This window comes from Zonotrichia albicollis, chromosome 23, assembly GCF_047830755.1.
Source record: "Zonotrichia albicollis isolate bZonAlb1 chromosome 23, bZonAlb1.hap1, whole genome shotgun sequence".
NCBI classification, from domain to species: domain Eukaryota; kingdom Metazoa; phylum Chordata; class Aves; order Passeriformes; family Passerellidae; genus Zonotrichia; species Zonotrichia albicollis.
The window spans coordinates 1,012,469-1,023,981 of NC_133841.1; positions in this window are offsets into that span (position 1 = coordinate 1,012,469).

Sequence of the window (11,513 nt, forward strand, 5' to 3'; positions counted from 1 at the left end):
GGGATTTGGGATCCTGAAGGATTTGGGATCCAGAGGAATTTGGGATTTTTAGGTTCCTAAACCTCCCAGGATCCAGAGAGATTTGGGACCTGAAGGGATTTGGGACCTGGAGGGATTTAGGACCCAGAAGGATTTTGTATCTGGAGGGATTTAGGATCCAGAGGAATTTGGGATTTTTAGGTTCCTAAACCTCCCAGGATCCAGAGATATTTGGGATCCGGAGGGATTTGGGATCTGAGAGGATTTGGGATCCAGAAGGATTTGTCCTGCTTTCCTTCCCCAAGCCGCCCTTTGGGGTGTGAGGGGTGAAACTCCAGGGAATTCTCTTGGAATGTTCCCCCAGGGCTCCCAAATCCCAATCCCGGTTTAGGAACCCCAATCCCGGTTCAGGAACCCCAATCCCTGGATTTAGGAACACCAATCCCTGGATTTAGGAACCCCAATCCCTGTTTAGGAACCCAAATCCCGGTTCAGGAACCCAAATCCCGGTTTAGGAACCCAAATCCCGGTTCAGGAACCCCAATCCCGGTTCAGGAACCCCAATCCCGGTTTAGGAACCCCAATCCCGGTTCAGGAACCCCCAGGCTGCGTCCCACAGAACCCCCTTAAATCCAGGGGGGTTCCTCGGGGTGGGGACGGACCCAGCGCTCCCGGAGCCACCTGGAAAAGGAGAATTTTGAGGATTTTCCCAGGAAAAGTTCCCTGCTCTGCTTCCCCCACACCTCCCACGCTCAGCGAGAGCCGAGGAAAATCCGGCTGCACCTGGCAGGGAGGGATGGAGGGGGGATGTGGGAATTGCAGGGGGAAATGCGGGAATTTGGGAGGATGTGGGAATGGGGGGAAATGTGGGAATTTTAGGGGGGAATGTGGGAATTCGGGAGGATGTGGAAATTCTGGGGGGATGTGGAAATTTTAGGGGGCAATGTGGGAATTCCAGGGGATGTGGAAATGGGAGGAAATGTGGGAATTTGGGGAAATGTGGCAATTCCAGGGGGATGTGAGAATTGTAGGAGGATGTGGGAACTGGGGGGAAATGTGGGAACTCCAGGGGATGTGGGAATTTGGGGGGGATATGGGAATTCTGAGGGATCTGGGAATTTGGGGGAAATGTGGGAATTTGGGGAAATGTGGGAATTTGGGGGGGATGCAAGGCCAAGACTGGGATCCGTTATCCTTTGGGAAGGATCCTGACCCCCCAAATTCCCTGGAATAAAATCCCTGGATCTGCAGACGGATGCTGAGACCCCAGCTGGATTTATGTGGGAATCAGGGCTCAGGCCGGGATTTTGTGGGAATTCCGAAGCTGGAAGGAGCTGGGAGGGCTTTCCCCGGATTTGTGCCGGAAGGAAGGAAAAATCCCGGAGCTTTTGGGCAGGAAAACCATCCCAGCTGAGGCCGAGGGAAAAACTGCCGCGTTTTAGTGCTCCATAAATCCCTCGCAGGCCGGGATCATCCCGGGAAATCATCACCTCCTCCCAAACAAAGCCCAGCACCGGCACCACGGGAAACCTTATCCCCATTTCCCTCCCCGGGGGAGCTTTTGGGGGAATATTCCCAGAATCGGAGATTCCAGCAGCTGACGCTTCCCTGCTCCCTGTCAGCTGCGGGGGCTCGGATTGCCGGCCAAGGGAAGGGACAAAGGAATTGCAGCTCCCTAAAAACCCGGCCCTGCTCCGAGGAAATGGGGCTGAAATGGAAACCCGGCATGGTCAAAAAAAACCTGGGAAAGGGGGAAAAGTGGGAAAAGAGCGGCTCCAGGGGCTCCCTGGGCTCGGATCCCGGGTTTGGGGGAGCAGAGAGGGAAAACTGGGAGCAGGGAGGGGATGGACGGGGCTGGGAATCCAGCGGGATGGGGGAATTTTGGGGTTCTCCCATTTCCCCATTCCCAGGGATCCCTCCTGGCCCAATGCTGGGAATGTCCTCGGAGCTCGGCCCAGCTCTGCTGAGAATTTCCAGGGAGGGAATTTTTGGAATTCTCCCTTTCCCAAGAAGGGAATTTTTGGAATTTTCGCTTTCCCAGGGAGGGAATATTGGAATTCTCCCTTTCCCAGGGAGGGAATTTTTGGAATTCTCCCTTTCCCAAGGAGGGAATTTTGGAATTCTCCCTTTCCCAGGGAGGGAATTTTGGAATTCTCCCTCTCCCAAGGAAGGAATTCTCCGTTTCCCCGCTCCCGGGGCCGTAATTGGCTCTGGATTGATCGGAGCCATTTCCCGGCAATGCCTCGGGGATAAATCCTGCGGGATCGATGGATGCCCCGAGCAATGCCCGGGAATTCTGCTGCCCTCAGCAGGACCTGAGCAGCCGCTCATTAATCCCGAATCCCTGCTAATTAACCCTGCCCAATCCCGAATCCCTCCTAATTAACCCTGCCCAGTCCCGAATCCCTGCTAATTAACCCTGCCCGCCTCCTGGGCTTGCATCCCCGGAGTTTCACAGGGATGGATCCCGGATTTGGGATTCACCTTCCCACCCCAAACCATCCCGCCGGGAGCCGGAGGAGGCTCCGGAGAAGGTTCCAGAAGCTCTGCTCCGTCCATCTGTCCTTCCGTGCCGCGGTATCGCCTTCCCTGCAGGCAGAGCTCCCAGCCCGGGGGCGGCGGCGCGGGGTGGATGGGAAAGGCAGCTGGACACAGCCCCGGAGGTCCTGGAAGGAGCCCGAGGAGGAGGAGGAGGAGGAGGAGGAGCAGGTCCCCGTGCCAGGAATGGAGAGCCCAGCCGGGCCTGGAGTCTGGGAAAGCGCTCAGCTCCGTCCCAGCCCATCCCAGCTCATCCCAGTTCCGTCCCAGTTCGTCACAGCCCCATCCCAGTTCGTCACAGCCCCATCCCAGTTCATCCCATATCAGTCCCAGTTCATCCCATCTCATCCCAGCTTATTCCAGTTCCATCTCAGCTCCGTCCCAGCCCATCCCAGCTCATCCCAGTTCCGTCCCAGTTCGTCACAGCCCCATCCCGGTTCATCCCATCTCAGTCCCAGTTCATCCCATCTCATCCCAGCTCATCCCAGTTCCGTCCCAGTTCGTCACAGCCCCATCCCAGTTCATCCCATCTCATCCCAGCTTATTCCAATTCCATCTCAGCTCCGTCCCAGCCCATCCCAGCTCATCCCATCTCAGTCCCAGTTCATCCCATCTCATCCCAGCTCATCCCAGTTCCATCCCAGTTCGTCACAGCCCCATCCCAGTTCATCCCATCTCAGTCCCAGTTCATCCCATCTCATCCCAGCTTATTCCAGTTCCATCTCAGCTCTGTCCCAGTTCATCCCAGTTCATCCCAGCTCATCCCAGGAGCATCCCTGGGATGAGGCTCTGCAGCACCTGGATCCACCAAAACCCTGAGTGAATCCCACTGAAAATCCCATTCCCACTGAAAATCCTGATAAAAATCCCATTGTGACTGAAAATCCTGATAAAAATCCCATTCCCACTGAAAATCCTGAGTGAATCCTGATAAAATCCCATTCCCACTGAAAATCCTGAGAGAATCCTGATAAAATCCCATTGTGACTGAAAATTCTGAGTGAATCCCAATAAAATCCCATTGTGACTGGAAATCCTGCATGAACCCCAATAAAATCCCATTCCCACTGAGAATCCCGGGTGAATCCCAATAAAAATCCCATTGTGACTTAAAATCCTGGGTGAATCCCGATAAAATCCCATTGTGACTGGAAATTCCGAGTGAATCCTGATAAAATCCCATTGTGACTGAAAATCCTGGGTGAACCCAAATAAAATGCCATTGCGACTGAAAATTTCAGGTGAATCCCAATAAAATCCCATTGTGACTGAAAATTCTGAGTGAATCCCAATAAAATCCCATTCCCACTGAAAATCCCGGGTGAATCCTGATGAAAATCCCATAGTCACTTAAAATCCCGGGTGAATCCCGATAAAATCCCATTATGACTGGAAATCCTGCATGAACCCCAATAAAATCCCATTCCCACTGAGAATCCCGGGTGAATCCCACCACAATCCCACTCCCGCAGCATTCCCATCTCCGGGGGCGCCGTGGGAGCTCCGTGAATTCCAAAGGGGAGCAAATTCCGGGATCGGCAGCGCTCCCAGGACACCGAACCCGTGGAAATTCAGATTATTGGGGGCGAGGGTGGCCCTGGCAGCGCTCCCAGCTCGGGACCACCCAGAGCTCCAGGAGAGGATTCCCAACCCTCTGGAAGCGCCCGGGGAACGGGACAAGGTCAGCACGGAGTGACCGGAGTGTCCTGGCCCTGCCCCGAATGTGGGAGGGAACATCCCCAAAAATATCCTGGAATAGCTCAGAACAGCCCGGAAACATCCCAGAACATCCAAAAAACGTCTCAAAAACATCCCCAAAACATCCTAAGCATCCCCAGAATATCCTCAAACAGATCAGCCCAAAAATGTCTCAAAACATCCCAGAGCCATCAAAAAAATGTCTCAGAACCATCCCAAAACATCCCGAAAACCATCCCAGAAACATCCTAAAACCACCCCAAAACATCCAAAAAAACATCCCAGAACATCCCAAAACCATCCCAGAACATCCCAAAACCATCCCAGAACCTCCAAAAAATGTCTCAAAACCGTCCCAGAAATGCCTCAAAACATCCCAAAAACATCCCAGAGCATCTCAAGAATTTCCTAAGACACCCAAAGACACCCCAAAAACACACCCCCAAAATATCCTGAAAATATCCCAGAACATCCCAAAACATCCCAAAACATCCCAAAAATTTCCTGAGACACCCAAAGATACCCCCAAAACACCCCCAAAATATCCTGAAAATATCTCAGAACATCCCCAAAACACCCCAAAACACCCCAAAACATCCCAGAACATCTCAAAACATCCCAGAACATCCCAAAACATCCCAAAAATTTCCTAAGACACCCAAAGATACCCCAAAAACACCCCCAAAATATCCTGAAAATATCCCAGAACATCCCCAAAACATCCCAGAACATCCCAAAAATATCTCAAAACATCCCAAAAACATCCCAAAAACATCTCAAAAACGTCCCAAAAACATCCCAAAAATATTCCAAACCATCCCAAAACATCCCAGCCCGGAGCCAGGCCGAGCCAGGCCTCCCAAATGCCATCCCACCCTTAATTAGCTGGCGTTAATTAGGGAGCACAGCCGTTCCCGGGGAGCACAGCCAAGGCCGGGGTTGGGATGAGCCCTCGGCTCCCGGGGGATTTTCCCCGTTTGTTTTTGTGGGATTTTTCTGCCGTCCCGGCCCCTCAGATTCCGTTCCCTCCCATCCAACCCCGGGCTGGGATCCTAAAAATATCCCTGATTATCCCCAAAAGATTCCCTGCCCCATTTCCCAGCCCTGGGCTTGTTTTTCCTTCCCAGTCCCGACCTCCCAGATCCTGGTCCCGGATCCAAAGGAGTTCGGAGCAGCCGGGGGGAATTTGGGCACCCTGGGTGTGGTCCCTGGGGACCCAAATCCCAAATCCCCTCTGGAAGGACCCATTGGTGGAAACATTGGGAATTCATTGGTGAGAACATCAGGAATTGGCTGGGGGAACCATTGGGAATTATCTGGTGGAAAAATCAGGAATTCTCTGGTGAAACATTGGGGATTGGCTGGTGAGAACATTGGGATTCTCTGGTGGAAACATTGGGAATTCACTGAGGGAAACACTGGGAATTCTCTGGGGAAAACATCAGGAATTCTCTGGGGGAAACATCAGGAATTCTCTGGTGGAAAGATATGGATTCTCAGGTGAAAACACTGGGAATTCTCTGGGGAAAACACTGGGAATTCTCTGATGGAAACATTGGGAATTCTCTGGTGGAAAAATGAGGAATTCTCTCCTGAAACATCAGGAATTCTCTGGGTGAAGCATCGGGAATTGGCTGATGGAAACATTGGGACTCTCTGGTGGAAACATGAATTCTCTGAGGAAAACACTGGGAAATCTCTGGTGGAAACATTGGGATTCTCTGGTGGAAAAATGAGGAATTCTCTGGTAACACATCAGGAATTGGCTGGTGAGAACATTGGGATTCTCTGGTGGAAACATTGGGAATTCACTGGTGAAAACACTGGGAATTCTCTGGTGGAAAAATCAGGGATTCACTGGTGAAACATTGGGAATTGGCTGGTGAGAACATTGGGAATTTACTGGGAGAAAGACTGAGAATTCTCTGGAGGAAACATTGGGATTCTCTGGTGGAAACATTGGGAATTCTCTGGGGAAAACACTGGGAATTCTCTGATGGAAACATTGGGATTCTCTGGTGGAAAAATGAGGAATTCTCTGGTGAACCATCAGGAATTCTCTGGTAACACATCAGGGATTGGCTGGTGAACCATCAGGAATTGGCTGGTGAGAACATTGGGATTCTCTGGTGGAAACATTGGGAATTCACTGGTAAAAACATCGGGAATTCTCTGGGGGAAACATCAGGAATTCTCTGGTGGAAAGATATGGATTCTCAGGTGAAAACACTGGGAATTCTTGGTGGAAAAATCAGGGATTCACTGGTGAAACATTGGGAATTGGCTGGTGAGAACATTGGGAATTCACTGGGAGAAAGACTGAGAATTCTCTGGAGGAAACATTGGGATTCTCTGGTGGAAACACTGGGAATTCTCTGGGGAAAACACTGGGAATTCTCTGGTGGAAACATTGGGAATTCACTGAGGGAAACATTGGGAATTCTCTGGTGGAAAAATGAGGAATTCTCTCCTGAAACATCGGGAATTCTCTGGGTGAAGCATCGGGAATTGGCTGATGGAAACATTGGGATTCTCTGGTGGAAACATTGGAATTCTCTGGGGAAAACACTGGGAATTCTCTGGTGGAAACTTTGGGATTCTCTGGTGGAAAAATGAGGAATTCTCTGGTGAACCATCAGGAATTCTCTGGTAACACATCAGGGGTTGGCTGGTGAACCATCAGGAATTGGCTGGTGAGAACATTGGGAAATCTCTTGGGGAACCCTCAGGAATTCTCTGGGTGAAGCATCGGGAATTGGCTGATGGAAACATTGGGATTCTCTGGGGAACCATCAGGAATTCTCTGGTAACACATCAGGAATTGGCTGGTGAGAACATTGGGAAATCTCTTGGGGAACCCTCAGGAATTCTCTGGGTGAAGCATCGGGAATTGGCTGATGGAAACATTGGGATTCTCTGGTGGAAAAATGAGGAATTCTCTGGGGAACCATCAGGGATTAGCTGGTGAGAACATTGGGAAATCTCTTGGAGAACCATCAGGAATTCTCTGGGTGAAGCATCGGGAATTGGCTGATGGAAACATTGGGATTCTCCGGTGGAAAAATGAGGAATTCTCTGGGGAACCATCAGGAATTCTCTGGGGAACCATCAGGAATTCTCTGGTAGCACATCAGGGATTGGCTGGTGAGAACATTGGGAAATCTCTTGGGGAACCCTCAGGAATTCTCTGGGTGAAGCATCAGGAATTGGCTGATGGAAACATTGGGATTCTCCGGTGGAAAAATGAGGAATTCTCTGGGGAACCCTCAGGCTCTGGCTCTGTCTCTGTGGAAGCTCCGGCGGCCGGAGCAGCACAAAGGACAAAGAGGAGCCCCCGATGCGGGGCCGGCGCCCGGAGTCCCATCCCGGCCCTGAAAGGTCCCTTTGTCCCCGCCGGGCGCCGGGAGCGGCCCCGGGAACGCCGAGAGCGCCGGGAAGGAGCCCTGGAGGGGCCGGGGGGGCTCGGACGGGGCCCCCGAGGGTCCCGAACCCCCCCAGAGCTGCTCGGGGACACAAGAATTGAGCTGACAGCCCAGGTTTGGGGTGCCGGACACGGTATTGGGGTGTCAGACCCGATATTGGGGTGTCAGACACGATATTGGGGTGTCAGACACGATATTGGGGTGCCAGACCCGATATTGGTGTGCCAGCCCAGATTTGGGATGCCAGAAACGATATTGGGGTGCCAGCCCAAATTTGGGGTGCCAGACACGATATTGGGGTGCCAGCCCAAATTTGGGATACCAGACACGATTTTGGGGTGTCAGACCTGATTTTGGGATGCCGGACACGATTTTGGGGTGCCAGCCCAAATTTGGGATACCAGACACGATTTTGGGGTGTCAGACCTGATTTTGGGATGCCGGACACGATTTTGGGGTGCCAGACACGGTATTGGGGTGCCAGACCTGATTTGGGGGTGCCATCCCAGATTTTGGGGTGCCAGACAAGATTTCGAGGTGCCAGCCCAGATTTTGTGATTCTAACACAGATTTCGGGATTCTAGCCCAGATTTTGGGGTGCCCGACCCGATTTTGGGGTGTCAGGCACGATATTGGGGTGCCAGCCCAAATTTGGGATGCCAGACACGATTTTGGGGTGCCAGCCCAGATTTTGGGATTCTAACCCAGATTTTGGGATTTTAACCCAGATTTTGGGGTTTCAGATCCGATTTTGAGGTGCCCTCACGGATTTTGGGGTGCCCGCCAAGATTTTGGGATTCTAGCCCAGATTTTGGGGTGCCCGACCCGATTTTGGGGTGCCCGACCCGATTATGGGGTTCCAGACCCGATTTTGGGGTACTCGCCCCGATTTTAGGGCACTCGCTCAGATTTTGGGATGCTCAACCAGATTTTGGGGTACCCGCCCAGATTCTGGGGTGCCCGCCCAGGTTTTGGGATTCTAACCCAGATTTTGGGATTTTAACCCAGATTTTGGGGTTCCAGTTCAGATTTTGGGGTTCTCGCCCAGGTTTTGGGATTCTAGCCCAGATTTTGGGATTTTAACCCAGATTTTGGGGTTCCATTTCAGATTTTGGGGTCCCAGCCCCCCATTCCCAGCCCGGATTTGGGATCCCAGCCCTCCAAAGGAGCGCGCCCCTGCCGCAGCCCCAGCCTGGGCCGCAGCCAGGCGGTTCTGGGACGGATTCCCGCAGAAATTCCCGCTGTCCCGGGGAGGTCCGCGATGTTTTTCTCTCCTTTTCCTCTCTCCCGTCCCAGCCGGGCTCTGGCATCAGCTGGGCTCGGCTCGGGTTTCACCCTCCGCCCGTTCCCAGCGCGGGGAGCTCGGGAAAATCACACGGAGCCAAGGCCGGGAATGTGGGAGAGTGAAATTCTCGCTGAAATGGGGGAAATTCAGTGAAATTCCCGCTGAAATGGGGGAGGGAAATCCAGTGAAATCCCCACTGAAATGGGGGAAAATTCACTGAAATGGGGGAAATTCAGTGAAATTCCCACTGAAATGGGGAAATTCAGTGAAATTCCCGCTGAAATGGGGAGGGAAATTCAGTGAAATTCCCATTGAAATGGAGGGAAATTCAGTGAAATTCCCGCTGAAATGGGGGAGGGAAATCCAGTGAAATCCCCACTGAAATGGGGGAAAATTCACTGAAATGGGGGAAATTCAGTGAAATTCCCATGGAAATGGGGAAATTCAGTGAAATCCCCACTGAAATGGGGAGGGAAATTCAGTGAAATTCCCATTGAAATAAGGGAAAATTCACTGAAATGGGGGAAATTCAGTGAAATTCCCATTGAAATGGAGGGAAATTCAGTGAAATTCCCGCTGAAATGGGGGGAAATTCACTGAAATGAGGGAAAATTCACTGATATGAGGGAATATTCAGTGAAATCCCCACTGAAATGGGGGAAAATTCACTGAAATGGGGGAAATTCAGTGAAATTCCCACTGAAATGGGGAAAATTCACTGAAACGGGGGAAATTCAGTGAAATCCCCACTGAAATGGGGGAAAATTCACTGAAATTCCCGCTGAAATGGGGGAAATCCAGTGGAATTGGGAGATTCCTGCTGGAACTGGGAGATTCCCACTGGAATTGGGAGATTCCCACTGGAATTGGGAGATTCCTGTTGAAATTGGGATATTCCAGCTGGAATTGGGAGATTCCCATTGGAATTGGGAGATTCCCATTGGAATTGGGAGATTCCCACTTGAATTTGGCTCCAATGGCACCAATTCCCTCAGCCCCAGGCCTCTGGGAGTGGGAAAATGAGGAAAACTTCCCAAAATCCATAAAATCCCTGGGGAAGGATGGACATCTCCAGAGTGATCAGCCTGGAACAGCTCATGTCCCACCCTGGGATTAATTGGATTAATTACCCGGGTTAATCACGGCCAAATCAGCTCTGGGACACCAATCCCGATTTTTACCTGGAAAAACCATTCCTGGCCTCATCCCAGCACAACTGGGGGCAGGAAGAGCCATTTTCCAGCCAGGAAAATTCCATTTTTCCCATGGAATTGGGGCTTTTCCCTGCCCTGCTGGGGGGTCCTGGCCGCCCCCGCTGTCCCCTCAAAGGGTTGCCGATATTTTGATGTTTTTCCCCAAGAAAATCCCCAAGATTTTCCCTGAATTCCCATCTCGGGGAGCTGCCAGGCCTCGGACAGATGTTTTCCATAAATAACCAAACAAGGAGTGCACGGGAACGGGGGAAGCAAATCCAATTAGGCTGGAGAAATTCTCTGGAAAGGGGCTGTGCTTTAATCAGCTCCGTATCAAAATAACAGATTTTAGCCCCAAATTCCTCCCTTTTTCCAGACAAAGCCTGGTTGTGAGCGCGTCCCCATCCCTCTCTCCCTAAATCTCAGTTCAGTCTCCTCAGCCCAACCCTTTAGAAAAAAAGAACAGGAATATCTGAGCCAAAAAAATAAAATTAAAAAGGCAGAAATGAAAGGGTTTTGCAGACAGAAGGGAGAAAGCTTCAGAGTTCGCTCGATTTTCTCAGATAAAAATTGATTTTTTCTCCTGCTGCTGGCCGGGATTTTGGCTCGGGATCGGGATCCCCTGGGACTGGGATTCGCAGTGTGGGTTTCACTCAAATGGACAATTTGTTCCTTTAATTGGTTAAAACCTCAAAAGCCACAACAAGAGCGGCTGGGGGAGCCACAGGAGACAATCCTGTCCTTTTCCTTCCTTCCTTCCTTCCTTCCTTCCTTCCTTCCTTCCTTCCTTCCTTCCTTCCTTCCTTTTTCCATTTTCTCCTTTCCTTTCCTTTCCTTTCCTTTCCTTTCCTTTCCTTTCCTTTCCTTTCCTTTCCTTTCCTTTCCTTTCCTTTCCTTTCCTTTCCTTTCCTTTCCTTTCCTTTCCTTTCCTTTCCTTTCCTTTCCTTTCCTTTCCTTTCCTTTCCTTTCCTTTCCTTTCCTTTCCTTTCCTTTCCTTTCCTTTCCTTTCCTTTCCTTTCCTTTCCTTTCCCTTCTTTCCCTTTCCCTTTCCCTTCCTTTCCCTTCCTTCCCTTTCCCTTTCCCTTTCCCTTTCCCTTTCCCTTTCCCTTTCCCTTTCCCTTTCCCTTTCCCTTCCCTATCCCAGGAAAATCAGGGAAGCAGCCCCACCATTATCCCGGGAAAAATCCCATCATTTTCCCGGGAAAAATCCCCATATTTGTCCCGGGAAAAATCCCCATAATTGTCCCGGGCAGAATCCCCATCATCATCATCCCGCTCACGCCTTTCCCAGCTCGGATCCATCTGCGCCGTTCCCGGGGGAGTCTGAGCCCGTCGGCGCCAGCTCCGCCTCCCGCTCCATCGGGATCCCCTGGAATGGGGCTGGGATGAGCCCCCCAA